The sequence below is a fragment of the Schistocerca piceifrons genome, chromosome 1 (genome assembly GCF_021461385.2).
Source record: "Schistocerca piceifrons isolate TAMUIC-IGC-003096 chromosome 1, iqSchPice1.1, whole genome shotgun sequence".
NCBI lineage: Eukaryota > Metazoa > Arthropoda > Insecta > Orthoptera > Acrididae > Schistocerca > Schistocerca piceifrons.
In genome coordinates, this window is record NC_060138.1 from 1,077,831,370 (window position 1) to 1,077,852,134 (window position 20,765).

Below are 20,765 nucleotides of genomic sequence, written 5' to 3' on the forward strand. Positions count from 1 at the left end.
GCTAATAAAGGAATGTGTTTTTATATTCGTGTATATGTAATGCTATAATGTTAAGTAATGCTCTTAAGGATTTCAATAGAACAGTAATCAAGTCACCAAAAAATGTGAGTTACATTTATTTTTGTATGTATAAATTAGTGTAACGAAATGATACCTCACTAATGCTTACCGTGAATAATTATATTTAAAGAGAATTGGAACGTGCTATTTGCGTCGAATAATACGACAGGAAGTAGCAGCGCCATAATTACCAAAAACACACAGCTTGTGTTTAACAATGTTTATTAGATTGCTCAATTTAAATACAATGAAACAGATAAATTTCACACCCTCACAGGAGCACAATAAATGTTATTCTAAAACCCTTGTTGAAATCTACGTAATAAATGCATAAAACAATAAGAAAAATTCTGTTTGTGTAAATGCTTAATACAGTCAAAACTTTCCAGACTCATAAGCCGCAAGACTATCTTGTACAGTCACTTCTCTTTTGCAATATAAATTTATACCAAGGTGTAACATTAATGCATAATATAAGGCACACAAATAACAATAAGGCAACTTCTAAAATTGCAGCGATCGGCAATTAAGACACCGGGCACACGAACTTCTGAATACGGAATAATCCAGTTGATGCCAGTACAAGCAGGCACTAATTAAATAACAAACAATAAAAAAACAGCGCCTCTGCATCTGAACATTCCCTGAGAACATACGCACATGAAACACTCCTTTATAAAAATTAAACTTCACAATCAGCATACAAGGTACAAATATGATACAAATGGCTGATAAGGGAATAGTGAATTAATTAGGCGGAGCCTCCAATAACCTGATGGGGCGCTAATTACAGAGTGACCCAATTTTACAGGTTTCGAATTCATATTTCGAGCGAAAGGTATATTTGCTAAAGCAGCAGAGGAACGAGCTACAGAGCTTAACGACTTGACAGAGCCAGAAACAAAGAATATCAATACTCAAGCACGAGATCGAGACATAAGGCCAGGAGCAGGGGGCCAGTTCCAATGGCGACTCCAAGCCGTCAAGCCCTGGTGCCACGTCCCACCGTACCGGACGAATTACACTGCGCTCCCCTCAACTGAAACGAAAATGAACTACAACAACACACATGCAATTCCACTTTCACATTATATAAAAGAATAAAAAAAAACATTAAAACAGTGATGCTCTCAAAAAAGAATTTTTTGAAGTCAATGCTTAAGAATCCATTTAAACTCTCCTACACACGCATAAATGAGATTGTTCCTTGAAACTTAATAACAACAGATGAGTATTACTTTAAACGGGCAAGAGCCCACCAGAATTACACTTCCATGGAATCTGATGTAGTTATACGAGACAACATAGTATTTCGTTACTCGTTAGTTAAGTTGCTACTTTTGGTACTTTATGACCAAGATTACGACCATTTTAGATATACCATTACTCAATAATAAGGAACTCAGCGGGTTTTCTACCATATAGCTGCAGGTCCTCCTCCAAGTGGTAGGAAACTAAGATGGAAAGCATGAGCCCCGTTGCCACGGCACGTGGGACATAACTTTGACACATCAGACTCGTTTCTGGAAACATCATTACTTAACCATTAACAAACATGTTGTGACGAGAAGAGGCCCAAATGCACGCGTTTTAGCTCATGCAGGCTGGCGTGAGGAGGGAAGAACTATACTGATGTGAGGTCTGGAACATGAAAAGGAATTAGAATTCAGAAAGCGGACGTAATTAGTTTCATACTTAACTTTAATCCATTAATGATGAACGTCGCTCTTGACGGTACATGAGTCACAATAGTATCTGTTCAGAAGACATAGTAACCGAATATGGCGCCTTGCTAGGTCGTAGCTAATGACGTAGCTGAAGGCTATGCTACACTGTCGTCTCTGCAAATGAGAGCGTAAGTATACAGTGAACCATCTCTAGCAAAGTCGGCTGTACAACTGGGGCGAGTGCTAGACTAGACCTGCCGTGTGGCGGCGCTCGGTCTGCTATCACTGATAGTGGCGACACGCGGGTCCGACGCATACTAACGGACCGCGGCCGATTTAAAGGCTACCACCTAGCAAGTGTGGTGTCTGGCGGTGACACCACAAAATATATGTAAGCACACAACTACATCTGTTAAAATCAAACACACAACAAATGGCCAGGCGAACGGTTAATGCCAGACGACGTTCTGGCAAGCTCTTCTTCTCAACATGCACTGCGTGGCGAGAAAAGCCGAACACCATGCCTCGTGCTGGAACCCAAAACCTTTCCGTCGCCTCCGGCCGCAGCACTCCAGTAATAACACGCACACCACGTAAAGGGCCAACCTTCCGACCCCGTCGTAAGCGCAACCGACAGTCCCACCCAGTCTGAGCTGCTGTCTTGGCGCTGCAGACTTAAACAGCCGAATCCGCGATGAACAACTGCCTCGCGACGGGCTAATGCGAAATCGATGGCAAAGATGACATTACAAGAAAGGGGTACTGGTGCTAGCGGCGCGACGTGTCAAGAATACTGGTAACTTTCTGTTATTGTATTGAAAACTGAATGTGGAGTATGGCATTTTCTACATTATTATTTAATTCATTGCTTATCATATTAAAATGACAATAGGTATAGAAATTATGAGAGCATGGGAAATGGAATGGCGATATTGTGTGGGTACTAAGAAACTGAAATTCAGTGTGCTTTAGGCATTTATATAAATCCATAAAATCTGTTCGTTTTTGGTGAAACTTCAACAAGATTGTTTAATAAAAATATTGTGTAGGACAGATCGTGATGAGATTCTACATTGAGTCAGAGAAACATAGCACCATACTTCGAGGGGTTGTAGAAGCTGTGTTGACGAAAGAATGACGAAAGGAACGTGTGTCTGGAAACATCGTCCAATGATGTTACAGTGCATAGAGGTGATAGGCATCGGCGCCTGTCACTATGCTACCGCTTCGGCAGCAATGTGACTTTGTGTGCTGACGGACTAGTTGCAACATTGTTTGTTATTCAGTGATTGCGACTGACTGTCACGATCGTCAGTGGAAACGATGAAAGTAGCGGCTGCGTGGACTGCCTTTATCTCCTATGAATGTGAAGCTCTGTTGCATTGGTGGATGACAGTTTCAGACATACATTTCTGCAGTTTATTTTTCTCCCATATACCGGAAAATAATGGAGATTTAGAGGGTTACAGGAGAAAAATAAGCTGCAGATAATAAAGTGCAGACTGAAGACCGTGTCCAAAACCATCATCTACTGAGCCAACAGAGCATCACATTCATAGGCGACAAGACCTTCCTAGGCAACAGCTTGTTTCTCCATTGGCGAGGTGGCACTCAGATGCAGTCGCTGTATAACAAACGAAATAGTGCTATGTTCTAACTAAAGTCCGTAAGTGTACAAAGTCGCGTTTGCTGACAGAGGGTGTAAGTAGCCTGTTTATATGAAGGCAGCGCTTTAAACTGTATTAATATCACTGACAGCGTTGTACGCCCTCTGTAAGAGACTCTGTGTAGCTGGAAGGGCTCGGAGTTAGAAGTTAACAGTTAGAAGTTAACAGTGATGGAGATTACAAGCAGTGTTAGCGCGAGCGGACGGACTGGGCGTGAGTCCTTTATGGAGATTTAATATTGGTTGGACATGGATTGTAAAATGTGGGTAATGGAGTTATTGACGATTACATAATTTTCGAACTGGATGTCACATGGTTAAGGTAAAATGTGCTACATACATTGTTTGCTCTGCAACCAAATCTTTTCTTTGCTGACCACATGTCTATTAGTAGTTAGAGCCTACAGCAGTTAGAATCTTTTTATTTGGCTGGATGTATACTTGCTGTATTTGCTGTAGTTCGTGCCATGAAGATTTCCTGTAAGGAAAGTTACTTACGAAATGTATCGGTTATTGTTAGGATTTCTTCTAAATCAGGGCCATTCATTTGTGTTATTAATAGTCAGACTGCGTTGAGTTTGTATACTGTGGGTCATAAATGAATAGAATAAGTTTGTACAGATATATATACTTTTTGTTAGTCTATTCCAGTTATTTGTTTTTATGTACTTGTCGACTAGTCTCAAGGTAATGTGTTTTATAGGACTCCTTCGAAGGCCTTTTAACAATATAACAATGGCAACTACTTGAAAGAGCTTTTGTGTGTTTCAGATGTGGTTTCCTGTTATTGAACATCTACCGCGAGGTGACTTTTCTGTAACGTATAGCACGAGGTGGGCTCTCTGGGACCCCTACGTTTAACCGAGATTTAAAGTAAAAATAATTTGAAATTTTTATTTTATGCTATATAACACTTATTTTTACAATTATTTAAATGTTGTTTAAATGCTTCTAGTTTATTTTATAACACTAACCAAAGCCTGCAGACTTTAACTATCTACCACACAAAAAGGCACATAATTTGGTCTATTTCTTTTAAATAGTACACTTTTAGAGTGTTCAATATTACATACTGAAAAATTTTACAATCTCCGTAGCAAATAAATTTACAAACAAAACTAAATTCCAGCGTTTAAATCTGCGCATAAGAATTCCACCCAATAGGTGCAAAAAGAAAGTCTGTCCAACTGACAGTCATTGCTGGGAACTACATTTGCTTATCACTTGTCAGATCGTATTCGATTTTAACAGACATTCATTGAAGAAACAGACAGATTCTCTTACCAACTTCCCTGAACTTCTTCCTCTGAAGGATACTCTTGTTCTATAGCAGAACTGTGATGAATGACTAATGTTGAGCTATACAGTACCGTACTGAAGAAAATAGGTACGGTCTAGATGATTCTAACAACCATAAATAACACGTGTCAATGACAAGGCGATAACGCAACCGACAAAAAAGCAATGTAGGCATGGCAATGACGGTGAGGGGAGTCACAACTGGCCTTGGAGAGACAGTTCGAATATTTTAGCGCAGTCTCAGAGACCACAACTCGTGAGTTAAGGGTTAATTTTGTTGGAGTGTGTAGAGGGCTTTTAGTGCATTAGACTGTTTACTGATTTGTGAACATTTTATTGGCCATACTCCGATATATCTAATTGTTATCTTATAAAACATTACACAATGTTTTTTTCAAATTCTGACCACAGTGGTTACCTGCTCGGACATCTGCATGTGCGACATCTTTTGTGCTTAATACTATATTTTACAGGAAGATGCTTTATTTCTTCTTGGGAGCACAATTTTAGTAAATCATCGACTTGCCAATTATACGGAAGAGTGAATTTTTTATCATAGGCTAATCTGAAGATGCCTTGTGTAAGGCGAACGCTTCATTAGACCATGAATAAAAGAAAAATATTCCAGTTTTGTAACAAAGACTGTTTGTTCTTTCATACTATGTTTATTTAAACGATCTTCCAGTCGTTAATCCAATATGCCAATCCTGGTTGCTGTAGTCACATTATGCTTAACCGTTGGTAACCTTCATTATGCAGTTTGCAACAGCGTCGTCATCCATACTGACTGGGGCTCTGGTTTTGGCTTTCACCTCACGTTATCCCGTTATCCCGGCTCCAGATATCCCATGACTCCAGGCATCGTCAGTTTTATTATGGTTTCATGTAACAATGTAGCTCATTTTGGTCACAACATACTAATAAGCTTTTACATTTGCCGTATTGTTTCTACGTTATTAATTATTTCTCTGTGCAAATGGTATACAAGTCTCTATCAACTTATCATACAGTTAATTAATGTATCTCCTCTTTTTAGACATGAAATCATGTCCTTCATTTAAACTATTTCATAATAAAGAGTACCAGTTACAAAAACTGCCATAGTTAGAATATATGTTTACAAACATCCTTTAACATTTTCAATATTCTTTGTGTCTGTTACAAATACTTGATGAGCATCCTTGGTCACGTCACCTTTACATTCATTTGTGAGTTGGCCTCGACAAGTGTACGCCACCTTCCGAGAGGCCATCTACGCACTTGAAATGTCATGCCAGATGTCACTTTCCATTCACTTCCCTATCTACGCAGCCACTCAACTTAGGCAAACATCTGATGAAACATGTTGTTGTTGTGGTCTTCAGTCCTGAGACTGGTTTGATGCAGCTCTCCATGCTACTCTATCCTGTGCAAGCTTCTTCATCTCCCAGTACCTACTGCAACCTACATCCTTCTGAATCTGCTTAGTGTATTGATCTCTTGGTCTCCCTCTACGATTTTTACCCTCCACGCTGCCCTCCAATGCTAAATTTGTGATCCCTTGATGCCTCAAAACATGTCCTACCAACCGATCCCTTCTTCTGGTCAAGTTGTGCCACAAACTTCTCTTCTCCCCAATCCTATTCAATACCTCCTCATTAGTTACGTGATCTACCCACCTTATCTTCAGCATTCTTCTGTAGCACCACATTTCGAAAGCTTCTATTCTCTTCTTGTCCAAACTGGTTATCGTCCATGTTTCACTTCCATACATGGCTACACTCCATACAAATACTTTCAGAAACGACTTCCTGACACTTAAATCTATACTAGATGTTAACAAATTTCTCTTCTTCAGAAACGATTTCCTTGCCATTGCCAGTCTACATTTTATATCCTCTCTACTTCGACCATCATCAGTTATTTTACTCCCTAAATAGCAAAACTCCTTTACTACTTTAAGTGTCTCATTTCCTAATCTAATCCCCTCAGCATCACCCGATTTTATTTGACTACATTCCATTATCCTCGTTTTGCTTTTGTTGATGTTCATCTTATATCCTCCTTTCAAGACATTGTCCATTCCGTTCAACTGCTCTTCCAAGTCCTTTGCTGTCTCTGACAGAATTACAATGTCATCGGCGAACCTCAAAGTTTTTACTTCTTCTCCATGAATTTTAATACCTACTCCGAATTTTTCTTTTGTTTCCTTTACTGCTTGCTCAATATACAGATTGAATAACATCGGGGAGAGGCTACAACCCTGTCTCACTCCTTTCCCAACCACTGCTTCCCTTTCATGCCCCTCGACTCTTATAACTGCCATCTGGTTTCTGTACAAATTGTAAATAGCCTTTCGCTCCCTGTATTTTACCCCTGCCACCTTCAGAATTTGAAAGAGAATATTCCAGTTAACGTTGTCAAAAGCTTTCTCTAAGTCTACAAATGCTAGAAACGTAGGTTTGCCTTTTCTTAATCTTTCTTCTAAGATAAGTCGTAAGGTTAGTATTGCCTCACGTGTTCCAACGTTTCTACGGAATCCAAACTGATCTTCCCCGAGGTCCGCTTCTACCAGTTTTTCAATTCGTCTATAAAGAATTCGCGTTAGTATTTTGCAGCTGTGACTTATTAAACTGATAGTTCGGTAATTTTCACATCTGTCAACACCTGCTTTCTTTGGTATTGGAATTATTATATTCTTCTTGAAGTCTGTGGGTATTTCGCCTGTCTCATACATCTTGCTCACCAGATGGTAGAGTTTTGTCATGACTGGCTCTCCCAGGGCCATCAGTAGTTCTAATGGAATGTTGTCTACTCCCGGGGCCTTGTTTCGACTCAGGTCTTTCAGTGCTCTGTCAAACTCTTCACGCAGTATCTTATCTCCCATTTCAGCTTCATCTACACCCTCTTCCATTTCCATAATATTGTCCTCAAGTACATCGCCCTTGTATAAACCCTCTATATACTCCTTCCACCTTTCCGCCTTCCCTTCTTTGCTTAGAACTGGGTTGCCATCTGAGCTCTTGATATTCATACAAGTGGTTCTCTTATCTCCAAAAGTCTCTTTAATTTTCCTGTAGGCACTATCTATCTTACCCCTAGTGAGACAATCCTCTACATCCTTACATTTGTCCTCTAGCCATCCCTGCTTAGCCATTTTGCACTTCCTGTCGATCTCATTTTTGAGACGTTTGTATTCCCTTTTGCCTGCTTCATTTACTGCATTTTTATATTTTCTCCTTTCATCAATTAAATTCAATATTTCTTCTGTTACCCAAGGATTTCTATTAGCCCTCGTCTTTTTACCTACTTGATCCTCTGCTGCCTTCACTACTTCATCCCTCAGAGCTACCCATTCTTCTTCTACTGTATTTCTTTCCCCCATTCCTGTCAATTGTTCCCTTACGCTCTCCCTGAAACTCTCTACAACCTCTCGTTCTTTCAGTTTATCCAGGTCCCATCTCCTTAAATTCCCACCTTTTTGCAGTTTCTTCAGTTTCAATCTGCAGTTCATAACCAATAGATTGTGGTCAGAATCCACATCTGCCCCTGGAAATGTCTTACAATTTAAAACCTGGTTCCTAAATCTCTGTCTTGCCATTATATAATCTATCTGATACCTATTAGTATCTCTAGGATTCTTCCAGGTATACAACCTTCTTTTATGATTCTTGAACCAAGTGTTAGCTATGATTAAGTTATGCTCTGTGCAAAATTCTACAAGGCGGCTTCCTCTTTCATTTCTTCCCCCCAATCCATATTCACCTACTATGTTTCCTTCTCTCCCTTTTCCTACTGACGAATTCCAGTCACCCATGACTATTAAATTTTCGTCTCCCTTCACTACCTGAATAATTTCTTTTATCTCGTCATACATTTCATCAATTTCTTCATCATCTGCAGAGCTAGTTGGCATATAAACTTGTACTACTGTAGTAGGCATGGGCTTTGTGTCTATCTTGGCCACAATAATGCGTTCACTATGCTGTTTGTAGTAGCTAACCCGCACTCCTATTTTTTTGTTCATTATTAAACCTACTCCTGCATTACCCCTATTTGATTTTGTATTTATAACCCTGTAATCACCTGACCAAAAATCTTGTTCCTCCTGCCACCGAACTTCACTAATTCCCACTATGTCTAACTTTAACCTATCCATTTCCCTTTTTAAATTTTCTAAGCGACCTGTCCGATTAAGGGATCTGACATTCCACGCTCCGATCCGTAGAATGCCAGTTTTCTTTCTCCTGATAACGACGTCCTCTTGAGTAGTCCCCGCCCGGAGATCCGAATGGGGGACTATTTTACCTCCGGAATATTTTACCCAAGAGGACGCCATCATCATTTAACCATACAGTAAAGCTGCATGTCCTCGGGAAAAATTACGGCTGTAGTTTCCCCTTGCTTTCAGCCGTTCGCAGTACCAGCACAGCAAGGCCGTTTTGGTTAATGTTACAAGGCCAGATCAGTCAATCATCCAGACTGTTGCCCCTGCAACTACTGAAAAGGCTGCTGCCCCTCTTCAGGAACCACATGTTTGTCTGACCTCTCAACAGATACCCCTCCGTTGTGGTTGCACCTACGGTACGGCCATCTGTATCGCTGAGGCACGCAAGCCTCCCCACCAACGGCAAGGTCCATGGTTCATGGGGGAAGTGATGAAACATATTATTCACTATTTCTTAACATTAGTTGCCTCTTGACAGAACATTTTCCGATTCTACTATACACATTTAAGTTTGTTTAATACTTGGCCCTTTAACCATTCTCCATTTAGTAACAGAAGTGGTGCTTCTTTTGGTACCAAGTATACATAATACTCATAACCAAACAGCTTTCTACCCATTACCGTGGTATTTCTTAACATCAGCCACGTTATATGTGCCTCTCACTGACCGGGATTCAGTATGTGGCATTTCCAATGTATTTGGGTTACCCTGCTTGCCACATACGGTCCTTCATTAATTTCGTAAAATTTCTTCATCTCAGCATTTTGACGATTTCCCATGTGTCCTGACCAGCATTAGCTCTCCTAGCACATATTATTTTGGGACGGTTTATTATCATACGTACCCTCCTGATATTTTCCCTTGTCTACCAGTTTCTATAGAGCTAAATTTGATATCTTTTCCAAACTCATATACGTTCTTTCTGGGACTTTCAGCAAGCGCTCAATTACAGTTTTAGGTCCTTTTTCAATCAGCTACTCACACAGTTATATTCCAGTAGTTGAATGTGGTAGTTCATCGCACACTTTTCCTTGTCGGATGTTTCTCACCAACTCTCTAATCTCATCTTCATACTCAACCCTCTCCACACAGAAATAACAATTCTTTTTTTATATGGGCCACACTTGATCTACTTGACTCATTCCTGATCATAGCCATGCTAATGCATCAGCTACAAGGTTATCTTTACCTAACCTATAGATTACAACAATCTGATATTCCTGAATAGCTCTGGCTCACCTGATGAGTCAATTTACAGCTTTTGTTAGAAGATAAGGCTCTATGCTATGTATAGACATTTACTTTTCTATCCATCAAAAAGCAGCGAAATTTTCTGAAAGCCTACGCAATTGCTAGTACTTCCTTGTCCGTAATGCTATAGTTGCAATCCATTTCCTCAACATCCCACTTGTGAAACTAATCTTACACTGGTCTATCTCACATTCTCTCTCCAACAATTGGAATTAATGGCCTGTCTTAACTGTCTTAACTGTCAGGGGATATGCAAAATTCCTTATCTAGTCTGAGGTGGAACAACATTTCCCCTTTACGTTACACTCTACTGATACATCCGAATTCTTCATTGCACTGTTCTGTCGAGGCTTACGCAGCATTCACCTTTGTTAGATTAAGCAAAACAGCAACGTCCAACTTCTTTTCATTTACAAATTTCAGTAAACTTTACATAATCCCAAAGCTGATTTTAATTAGTTCCAGCTTGTTAGACTTGGATTAATACCCTTTGCTGAGATAATACGTCCTAAGAATTGTATCTCACTCTTTCCAAATTCAGGCTTGACCATATCGACTGTAACATTACCCATGTGAAAGCTTCTATCTCTTCTTCCGAAGTCTCATGTTCTTGCCAGTCACTTGCAGCAGTTGAGATGCTGTCAACATAAACAGTAATTTTAGCCAACGGGTTTTCCCAAGTATCAAATCCAGCATTTGTATGAATTCCAAAGCTGATATATTTAGTCCGAAAGGCAGTATGATCAGCTGATAATATCTGCCTCTGTACACGAAAGCTATGTATTGTCTACAATTTTCTGATAACTGAATCTCCGGTGGCTTTCTATCAAATTCCGTCATTCTGAGCCTCAATTATTCCATATAATGCCCTAGTTTCTAGTGTCACCCTCACTGATCCATCTATTTTCTACATACACCAAGGGGCTAAAGTATTGATTTCTCGATCTCTAGATAATATGGAAAAAACATTCATACAATTTCCTTTGTTGTAGCATCCCTTCTGCTGACAGTACTAGACGTGGTCTCAGGTTAAACGGTTGGTGTGGCTTGACATACACTATGTGATCAAAAGTATCCGGACGTGCCTGAAAATGACTTACAAGTTGGTGGCGCCCTCCATCCGTAATGCCGGAATTCAGTATGGTGTTGGCCCACCCTTAGCCTTGCTGACAGCTTCAACTCTCGCAGGCCTACGTTCAATCAGGTGCTGGAAGGTTTCTTGCGGAGTGGCAGCCCATTCTTCACGGACTGATGCAGTGAGGAGAGGTAAGGATTCAGGTCAGGACTGTGTGCAGGCCAGTCCATTACAGGGACATTATTGTCGTATAACCACACCGCTACAGCCGGTACATTATGAACAGGTGTTCGATGGTGTTGAAACATGTAATCGCCGTCCCCGAATTGCTCTTCAACAGTGGGAAGGAATAAGGTGTTTAAAACATCAATGTAGGCCTGTGCTGTGATAGTGCCACGCAAAACAACAAGATAACAAAAAGACGACCACACCATAGCACCACCGTCTCCGAATTTTACTGTTGGCACTACACAGGGTGGCAGATGACTTTTACCGGGTATTCGTCATACGCACACCCTACCATCGGATCGCCACATTGCGGCGTCGTTTGGCATTTACCGGCGTGATTGGTGGCTTATGAATAGCCGTTCGAGCACGAAATCCAAGTTTTCTCACCTCCCGTCTGTCATAGTAGCACTTGCAGTGGATGCTGATGCAGTTTCGAATTCTTGTATGATGGTCTGGAAAGATGTCTGACTATTACACATTACGACCCTCTTCAACTGTCGGCGGTCTCTGTCAGTCAAGAGACAAAGACGGCCTGTACGCTTTTGTGCTGTACGTGTCCCTTCACGTTTCCACTTCATTACCACATCGGAAACAGTGACCTAGGGATGTTTAGGAGTGTGGAAACCTCGCTTACAGACGTAGGAGACAAATGACACCCACTCACGTAACCACGTTCGAAATTGGTGAGTTCCGCGGAGCACCCCATTCTGCTCTCTCACGATGTCAAATAACTACTGAGGTCGCTGATATGAAGTACCTGGCAGTAGGTGGCAACACAATGGAAAACGTATGTTTTTGAGGATGTCCGGATACTTTTGATCACATAGTGTATTATTTATAAGGCTCACCTGCCATTAATCTCAAATGGTTCAAATGGCTCTGAGCACTATGGGACTCAACTTCTGAGGTCATTAGTCTCCTATAACTTAGAACTAGTTAAACGTAACTAACCTAAGGACATCACACACATCCATGCGCGAGGCAGGATTCGAACCTGCGACCGTAGCGGTCTCGCGGTTCCAGACTGCAGCGTCTAGAACCGCACGGCCACTTCGGCCGGCATTAATCTCAGTTAGCTAGAAAAACACTACCTTATACCTTATAAGTAAATTCTCTAGTTCTCTTTTCTGAACTTCGATCATTACATTAATTTACCTACTTTAGCCTTTACTTTATTGTCCGACACATCTATTCCAATCTTGTTTTAATCACTCCTCCTCTGTTATAATGTACGTTCATCTTTATTTATTTCCTATTGAAATCACTCATACATCATCTTCAGGTACTATCTTCTCTGTGCCTTTTCAAGAGAGTAACCCTTTTACCAAATGTGATCTAATTTTTCGCACCATTCACCATCGTTCTGTCCTTTTCGAAATACACAGTAGCCACATAGGCTACCAACAAATCAATCGCTAATCTATGTTAAAAACAGAAATCTGTTACCATTGTGGCACTAACCTCCACCATTATTCCTTGAATTCTAATGTCCAGTAACACTTGATTCTTTACTAATTTACTCTTTCTATTAACCTCAACTGTGACCTTAACTCCCTGTGCAGGTAATATTGGTACATCCTCTTTGCTTATTATTTGTTAAAGTCCTTTTGCAGTGCACACACTCGCTACCTGTATCAGCGACCGTCAATGCGTCAGTGTCACTAATCTGTACATATACTATAGGCAGACACACTCTTCAATTTAAATCTCATCTTCAGTAAGGGCTCCCCTCACATTTCTCATGTCCTCTCTCACCAATAACGTTATTGCTACTGGTCTGTCTTATCACACATTATAAGAAAAATCTTCGTCCTGTTATGCTCATAAAAATCTTTTAAGAGAGTATTATGTACATCTTCATCAGAGCGAGAATAAATACATTTCATAAATGGATTAAATCCAAATGGATGCCGTCCTTTGGGCAACTGAAAGTGTTGAAAGCTGTCAATCCTATGAAAAATTTCCGAAAGTTTTCTTGACAAAGTGTTGCTCAAATCGCATATAAGAAAGACTCCTCAACTAAGTGTTTAATCTAGAACCATTCCACAGTAAAGAAGGCACTTCTCGAAAACATTTCCAAAAATGTGTAAATAAAACTAGGTATCTGCATGAACCTATTTCTCATAGAGAGGTTTTAGAAAGACTTAGTGAAGTTATCTCTGGGCAAAAGAGAAAAGTTAGTCCACATTACGGAGAGAAACATAGAACACTTTATCTGCACACTGGAGTCTATTGATTTAATATATGAGGATCTGAAGGTGAATAATGGCGCATATCAGTCCACTCCGTCATGCGTATAGTTCTACAATAAGGAGACGATGTAACTGGTACGTTAGCTTTGTCACACTGGCAGCAGCGCACCCACTGGGTAGTATTTCGCATACAAATTGAGGCCCGACAAATTCCAACAAAAGAAGAAGAGCAGACAATAGGTAGCATTCGCATACTGCAGTAACAGAGTAGTTCAGTGGCATCAAACCAATAATAATCTTTGGAATTCCATCACATGGTACTCACCAGCAAAGTAGTCCAGTACATAACTGTGCTGTTGACATCAGCTAACGAGTACAGACTCAGATAGTGTTCTTGAGGTGACGGAAGAATTCCCCCAGCTATGACTCATTCAACAAACCAGAATTGACAGCGTCGTGGGATGGGGTGGAAGCAGAAAAAACAATTCAATGAACCTGTTAAGGTACAATGAAGACATGGACATTAGAGATCAGTTAGGTAGTGACCATCATAAATCCCGTCATAAATATATAAATATAGTTCAGTCCACTACTAATGCTATTCTGGGAGAAATTATGAGTACAATTGTTATTGATACACGTGCTCCTGTAAATGGGAGTCTATTTAATAAGATTGGTGAAGTTACAAGGGGGCCTACTTACCTAGTACAAAAGTGAAAAATTATTAGAACAGTCGGTACAAAGTTGATACATATTATGATACAGACAAATGTTCAGATAATGGTGTCGCAGCTCGCTTATCTTACTTATAGATGGATTAATAGTCGGAAACATTTTTGGCATGGAGTTTTTGAGGGAGAGGGACACAAAAAAAAGACTTCTCCTCGGGCAAGCGCTATTTGAGTATCGATGGTGAACATATTGTTGTATAATTGCTGAAGACGAAAGCCAAACATGGAAAATACCGCCAGGACATAAGAATAAAGTTTCTTACGATGAAAATTACACAAATTAACATCCAACTTTTTCACTGTAGTTCTGTGAAGAATGACGAAGTAAACGTAAATGACAAAGTTATAGAATATTCAACTATTAACTTGCAACCTCACGCGGAACTTAAAAGACTGGGTTTGAAGTATGTACCTTCCTAGTAAGATGCTAGGCATCAACTTATTATCAGTATAATATAGAACTGATTCCACACAAAATTTACTGCCAAGACTGCTACTCCATGAAATGTAAGCGAGAGCTGTTTACCGAAGAGATGTGACAGATATTAGAACGGGAGATTATAGAACCATCTCTGTACCTTATAAATAAAGCAACTATATCGTCATATCTGCATTACTGTCTGATCTGTTCTTTCACTAGCCGGCCGAAGTGGCCGTGCGGTTCAAGGCGCTGCAGTCTGGAACCGCAAGACCGCTACGGTCGCAGGTTCGAATCCTGCCTCGGGCATGGATGTTTGTGATGTCCTTAGGTTAGTTAGGTTTAACTAGTTCTAAGTTCTAGGGACTAATGACCTCAGCAGTTGAGTCCCATAGTGCTCAGAGCCATTTTGTTCTTTCACTAATGTTTGTGAAAAAGTTAGTGAACAGTTGTGTATTAGTAATTAACTTAACATAATAAGAGAAAATCTTGGAACAATATTTATGCACAGAATCCACATGGATTGGGGGACGTTCCTTACTTTAACATTTATTAATATGGATTATGTAGATAACTAGTGCATAGAATAAACAGTCTTTTCCACAATAGTTACATACATCAGAAGAACTCGATATGGACATTTCCTTGGCTGTCTCTCACAATGTCGTACTAAAGTGTACATATGTAAATTATAGCTAGTAAGAACACAAAGCAGTAGGACATTCTTAGCTTTAGTGCTGTATGTACTATAGCCATGGTACTAAAGTCAGGCTGGCAATGTTCAATGAACAGCCTTTGTGTGAACAAAGAATTTCTGCTACCTTCTACATCTACATCTACATTGATACTCCGCAAGCCACCCAACGGTGTGTGGCGGAGGGCACTTTACGTGCCACTGTCATTACCTCCCTTTCCTGTTCCAGTCGCGTATGGTTCGCGGGAAGAACGACTGTCTGAAAGCCTCCGTGCGCGCTCTAATCTCTCTAATTTTACATTCGTGATCTCCTCGGGAGGTATAAGTAGGGGGAAGCAATATATTCGATACCTCATCCAGAAACGCACCCTCTCGAAACCTGGCGAGCAAGCTACACCGCGATGCAGAGCGCCTCTCTTGCAGAGTCTGCCACTTGAGTTTATTAAACATCTCCGTAACGCTATCATGGTTACCAAATAACCCTGTGACGAAACGCGCCGCTCTTCTTTGGATCTTCTCTATCTCCTCCGTCAGACCGATCTGGTACGGATCCCACACTGATGAGCAATACTCAAGTATAGGTCGAACGAGTGTTTTGTAAGCCACCTCCTTTGTTGATGGACTACATTTTCTAAGCACTCTCCCAATGAATCTCAACCTGGTACCCGCCTTACCAACAATTAATTTTATATGATCATTCCACTTCAAATCGTTCCGCACGCATACTCCCAGATATTTTACAGAAGTAACTGCTACCAGTGTTGGTTTTGCTATCATATAATCATACAATAAAGGATCCTTCTTTCTATGTATTCGCAATACATTACATTTGTCTATGTTAAGGGTCAGTTGCCACTCCCTGCACCAAGTGCCTATCCGCTGCAGATCTTCCTGCATTTCGCTACAATTTTCTAATGCTGCAACTTCTCTGTATACTACAGCATCATCCGCGAAAAGCCGCATGGAACTTCCGACACTATCTACTAAGTCATTTATATATATTGTGAAAAGCAATGGTCCCATAACACTCCCCTGTGGCACGCCAGAGGTTACTTTAACGTCTGTAGATGTCTCTCCATTGATAACAACATGCTGTGTTCTGTCTGCTAAAAACTCTTCAATCCAGCCACACAGCAGTTGGTAGTTTAGTAGAATTACTTGATGCTATCTCATTTGAAATTACCATTCATTCTCAAAAATGGAGACATTTTCTCGTAAAGCTAGATATTCACTGTGTAGGTAATTATTCTGTTTGTATGTACTAGGTATTTAGCCGTAAGAAGTATTTGTTTGTCTGTCTTGCCTTGAACCTTTGAACTAAATTGCCTCTGAGCTTGGTACTTCGGGGGAAATGCCTCCACTATTGGTCTGTTTGTACATATGTAATACAGCTTGTTACCGTAATATGAGGATCCACTTTTGAACATGTATGTACTGGGTTCGAAGTCCTATATTATTTAATGTATGTGGCTTTGCACAATTTCATTTCAACATGGCACTTCGCTAATACCAAGAAAATATTTTGCTCTGATTTGGACTGACCCACTGATATTTCCTGTGTGTTAAATGACATTTCGCGCATAGATTTAGTTGCAATATAAAATATACAAAGGGTAACAATGCTGTGACTGAATAAACAATGTTATTCTGGCCTACAAGAATGGTGAGATACGAAAGAAAATCGATGTGTAACTATCTCACTCCAAAGTCTCAAGAAAGTATGCTACTCCATGGAAACCTATTTCTTCGTATTGATTATGTGTAACTTTCTAACCGAAATGTGTCTGTATTTACCCTTTAAATACCTTAATTGCTATCCTTGGGGGCGACATTAACGCACGTGCTCGTAAGAAATAAGTAATGAAAGACTACTATCCAGTGAAATCGATTTTAAAAATGTTTTTGCACTTGTGAGGGAGCGGTGAAGTAGTAAGACACCGGTGAGCAAAGTATGGTGTAGCACATCTTGAAATGGACAGTCAGACTTGAACATCAACCAAAACTCGAGTGAAAATTTTACACTCACCTGAGTAGAGATCAGCAGTCTCATGGTGGAAATTAGAATCCTCTCCGAATGTGGTGAGAAAGTTTTATCTTCATTGGAGCTCACTATGCAGCTGCGTGAACATGTAATGATACTTATGCTAACTTGCAGCAACTCGTGTCTGACTCCACAAAATCTTGGCTGTGGACGTGAAGCTCTGTGTGCACTCTCATTATTAACTTAAACTATACAGTAATTGCAGATGAAAGTTTGTCCACAGACGCACGTCTCGGTGCATGTTGTGGACATTAATTTTACAAGACTGTTACTGAGCGTCTCTGGAGGCAGAAAGCAATAATTGACAATTTATGTTGCATTGCAATGGATGGAAGCTAAGCAACGATGTAAAGACCAAATATATAGGGTAACCCCCTGCCCCCAAGTTATGTGGAAAGTTACTTGTGGTTCCTGAATTTTTTGTACACCTTTTCCACGTAACCTGATTACGACGAACTACCTGATGCCTCATTGAGACGTAACTAGACTGCGCTAAGTCATCCTACTTGCTATTCCGGTCATCAGCCTCACTGCTCGGATCCTATCCATCACGATGGTTCCTTATGCAGCTGACGACCGTCACCCATATACTGTACGTATCTGTATTGACTTCCGAAACCATAAACTTCAAGTGAGTATAAATTACACACACAGAAATTTTTAAAACATTTGCTAAATGCCACACATACTGGGCAACAGGTTTTGTTAAACAAACACTTGCCGAGAACGATACTAAAGAAAATCATCATTTGAACTTAATTTTGTTGCGAATCTGTAGCCCTTAAATCCCTTGCATTAATGTCACGACGAATCATTCGTCACCATGCTTATTTACCGAACTGCTTCAATAAACCATTATAATTCAACAAGAAGACAACAGTTTCAACAAAAACACTGCATGTTTCTTTTCAGTGGTTACGTAACTGTTTTCTTGTACGTCGCGCACTCAAACTCCTGAGAGAAGTGGGTGAGGTAACATTGAGTGACTTCTCCATGCAGTATGACAGATGTGGTCTGTAGCCTTCAAACGGGCTATATAACAATACATTTCATTTCAAACAGCCACCCTAACTGTACTTGTCATTCGACATTAGAGAAAGGATTATGTCTCAGAAATCACCTTTGTATATGAATTATCTGTGACAGAGGTTTACGATCTTTTTCTGCTAAACTAATAAACTTATATTGCACTGTTCCTTCTTCTTCCAGAATCGGTGATATAAGTTTGCATCTTTACTGTAACTTGCACTCTTCTTTAAATAATAATGGTGTTTGAATTACTTCCTTTTTATTTTGGTAGCATAGTACGAAACCATGCATTCCCGTGTAAATGAAGTTCGTTTTATATAAATTTTGAGCTGTAAATTAATCGGAAATAGTCAGTTCGCCAGAAGTGCGTTATCGTTTTCCCTTCTCAACATTTGTGATTCGAACCTGCAACCTATGTTTTATGCAAAGTCCGATTGTAATAATTATTATCATGGAAAACTAACACTTTGCACTAACAATAATCGATAGCGTGGTTTATCTCACTAAGCTCGCTGCTTTCCAGCAACGACTGCTTAGTCTGATGCTACTTCTTGGTTGAGAATGAAAGTAAATTTATACGAAAAAGAAAAAAAAATTATGCTCCTAAGAAAAGGCTAACAAAGCTAACGGTAATTTTATGATTATATGGTTATTTTCTCAAGTGCAGTGTATTCTGTCTTTTCTTCGATAACTTTTTCTTTCATGAACCAATTTAAAATAACAAAACCCATACAGGCGAAAAAGATGATACATTACAAATTCTTGAGTGGGTTCCCACGTATTTTAATCCAGTGCACTTACGTCGCACTAGAAAGCATATTATTTCGGAAATTAGATTAGAACATTTTTGCTAAAGTGTAAGTTAGGGAAACGGTAAAGCTGAGAGGGTAGGCCCACGATCAATGTACGCATACCCTCCTTTCTTACGGCGAAATTCTATACCGCACCAGTCGCTCCGCTGTGTAGACCTCCCGAAAACTGTGAGCTGAGAGCTGGCAACTGCATTAACGTAATTACGAGAGTTTCCACGGGACGACGCTCAATTCTAATAGAATCGAAGCGATTTCGGGAGAGCGCCGCTGAGTCTTAGGAGTTCGCCAAACTTGGTGGATGTCACAAGTCCCGCGCGCGCTGAAGCACCGACCCTCCACGGCGTTAACAGCTCGTCGAGAGCTCATTGTAAGCCGAGCGTCTTAAGGGACCGCTGCTTCCGGCGCTACACTGCAGCCGTATATCGGAGCGAATGTACACTGATTGCCAAAACACGAGTCACTTACAGAGATACGGAGGTGAACAGAAACTCAGTACGGTGAAAGCTATGACACAAAATATAACGTCTTACTTTACCAAGCAGAAGGGTTGTACGTTACCCAATAGTACTTCGTTACATCGCCCACACGCGAACAACAAAGTAGGGGGAGCATGTGGCAGAATATGGTAATGAGACAGGAAGGTAAAGTGGTGTTTCTTACCTTGTAGGTGCTACCAACTCGCTGATGTTGTTAGATCTGTGTCCAGGGGTCGAGGCGAAGTATCTAACAATGCATCGAAGCAATTACATACTGTAGTCTTGCTTGTTCCGTGTCTATAAATTTTCACTACACGTTTCTGCAATATTCAGGCATTAATACCTCGTATGTAAGAAACATACGTTTGTTACACCTAAACTACCACAGTCTTGATTGTATGCTCAAATTAATTATATATACAAAGACAGTAACTTGTTCTCGAAAGAACAGTTACTGTTTTGACCGTGCAGACTTTCCTTGGAATAAATGTTTATGGTATACCTCGACGGTGACAGCTGAAAATGCGTGCCCCAACCGGGACTCGAACCCAGGATCTCCTGCTTACATGGCAGACGCTCTATCCATCTGAGCCACCGAGGACACAGATGAATAGCGCGACTGCAGGGACTTATCCCTTGCACGCTTCCAGTTAGACTCACATTCCCAACAGTCCACAATTCTACATTCTTACGGGAATCGCCAAAACGTGCGCGAGTAATGAGTGAGTGGGCAAACGTCTATAAGGTACAATACATATGTAGAATTGTGGACAGTTGGGAATGTGAGTCTCACGGGAAGCGTGCAAGGGATAAGTCCCCGCAGTCGCGCTATTCATCTTGTCCTCGGTGGCTCAGTTGGACGTCTGCCGCCGGCAGTGCTGCGAGGCGGTCACGCGCCAGAGCGCTGCGGGCGAGGCG

The 20,765-nt window shown here is 40.6% G+C and overlaps 1 non-coding gene across 1 annotated transcript; it reads right to left on the reverse strand.

The window, feature by feature from the left end:
• Positions 1-20,374: 20,374 nt before the first annotated feature.
• Trnat-ugu lies at positions 20,375-20,448 on the reverse strand. The gene has a single exon. It is a non-coding gene; the product is annotated as a tRNA-Thr (tRNA).
• Positions 20,449-20,765: the final 317 nt, after the last annotated feature.